Source organism: Schistocerca americana, chromosome X (genome assembly GCF_021461395.2).
Source record: "Schistocerca americana isolate TAMUIC-IGC-003095 chromosome X, iqSchAmer2.1, whole genome shotgun sequence".
Lineage (NCBI taxonomy): Eukaryota > Metazoa > Arthropoda > Insecta > Orthoptera > Acrididae > Schistocerca > Schistocerca americana.
The window spans coordinates 117,718,880-117,721,163 of record NC_060130.1 but is presented as its reverse complement, the minus strand read 5'-3'; the positions used below and the strand labels follow the sequence as shown (position 1 = coordinate 117,721,163).

Here is a 2,284-nt window from a genome sequence, read left to right as displayed (position 1 = left end):
AAAATTATGCATAGACGTGCTCCCCTGTCTTCAGTTGTTTTTGTCTAGTAAAATCAGAACATTTATCATCCCACTCGGGCTTCGGAGTATCCCTATCGTTGTCTTTCCTGAACTTTGTCATCCTTTCGCTTGTCGTTGGCATCACTGATTGCGTTTGTGTTGTAACTAACCACTCTGGAGCTGCGTCTTCGCCAGTGTTTTTCGATGAAGTCGTATAGTGTCCACAGCGTGGGTGTCTATCTGACATTATGTCAGTTGTGTTTGGTTCACGCTAGGAGAGCTAGGGACCACTTCGTTGAGTGTTTATTTTCTTGTGAGCGCCTCTCGTCACAGTGCAGGTGCGAGGCGGTCGGTTTATTTTTTCGAGGAGCCTTAATTGACTGCACAGACAGTGAGAGTCACTCGGAGAGGCAATGGATCAAACAGCATCAAATGAATAGGTGGACAAAAGTAAGGATCATACGAACGACACCATGAGGGACGCGAATTTGTACCTTTGGGTTAACGATTAAAAGAGACGTAGACACAAAATATTATAATTTTTCAGAGAAGAAAATCTGTATTACGTCATCAGCACACAACTAGGAGTTTCATGGGAAAAATAAACCTAGTGCAGCGCACCAGACTGAGAGGAATCACGTTTGCTTGTACCACCAAGTGTTTGAGCTAGACATTGCGGAACTAAACTGAGTGTATCGTCACCGACGTGCTTGAGATCTGGGGAGAACATAAGTTTTAGTGTCAGAAAGTACCAAAACACTTAAATTGTAGTAAGTTTAGTAAATAGCAATACTTTAGTGTGAATAATACAACACGTTACTTATTTAGGCCAGATGAACAACAGAGGATGAAATTTACCTGTCAGTGTTTGTTGTTTGTTTACGAGAATGTGCGCAGGTTGCACCGACGTCATTTGAGCGTCACGCTGACACAAGCAAGGCCATCTTTAGTTTATCTAACACGTAGAGTATCTGCCGTAGTTTCTTGGTTGTTAAGTGGAAAATCAGTTTTTTAGTGCATGACAGAATAAGAGTAATGGTAGCTCAATGGTGGAGGGAATAGTTAAACGAAATCTTATAGTCATTGGTCACGGGAGATGGAAATCTAGGGATGTGTTAGTTCTTTAAGTGAATGCTAGACCGTGTGGAGCAACACAGATACCCTCCTTTAATGTTTGTAGCCGTTTATATGCAGGGTGGACGATTTTAATCCATAATGGGGAATAAATCAACGCGGAGATGAGATACTGCAAAAAGTTTTAGATAAAAGTCGTAGGTGGCAAAGAGGGTCACACATTGCTATAACTGCCGTGACCTTGAACGTAATTTTCAGGGTTCTTTAGAGGTTAAAGCCAACGACCTTACCGCAGTGGTAACACCGGTTACCGTCAGATCACCGAAGTTAAGCGCTGTCGGGCTGGGCTAGCACTTGGATGGGTGACCTTCCGGTCCGCCGAGCGCTGTTGGCAAGCGGGGCGCACTCAGCCGTTGTGAGGCAAACTGAGGAGCTGCTTGATTGAGAAGTAGCGGCTCCAGTCTCGGAAACTGACATACGACAGGGAGAGCTGTGTGCTGACCACAAATGGTTCAAATGGCTCTAAGCACTATGGGACTTAACATCTGAGGTCATCAGTCCCCTAGACTTAGAACTATTTAAACATCACACACATTCATGCCCGAGGCAGAATTCGAACCTGCGACCGTAGCAGCAGCGCGGTTCCGGACTGGAGCGCCTAGAACCGCTCGGTCACAGCGGCCGGCGTGCTGACCACATGCCCCTCCAAATCCGCATCCAGTGACGCCTATGAACTGAGGCTGACACTGCGGCCTGTCGGTACCGTTGGGCCTTCGTGGCATGTTCGGGAGGAGTTTAATTTTTTAGTTTTATTGGAGGTTAAAGAGCTTTTTTAAACCGGAACCCTAATTTGTGATTCAAGATTTGAAAAGAGCGGCAAGTTTCACGTATAAAATGATACATTCTTCGAGGTCATGGCTAGTTCATTGACGGTCAAATAGGCAACCACGTTTGTACTTCTAGTAGATATTAATCTGGAGCCGGCCGCTGTGGCAGAGCGGTTCTGGGCGCTTCAGTCGGGAACCGCGCTGCTGCTATGGTCGCAGGTTCTAATCCTGCCTCGGGCATGGATGTGTGTGGTGTCTTTAGGTTAGTTAGGTTCAAGTAGATCTATGTCTAGGGGAGTGATGATCTCAGATGTTAAGTTCCATAGTGCTTGGAGCCATTTGATTAATCTGGAATTACTCTTAATTAGATACAAGATGGAAAG

At 45.4% G+C, this 2,284-nt stretch overlaps 1 pseudogene; it reads left to right on the top strand.

Annotated features, from left to right (window-relative positions):
• Window positions 1–1,350: 1,350 nt before the first annotated feature.
• On the top strand, window positions 1,351–1,468 carry LOC124557211 (annotated as a pseudogene).
• The last annotated feature ends 816 nt before the right edge of the window (window positions 1,469–2,284 follow it).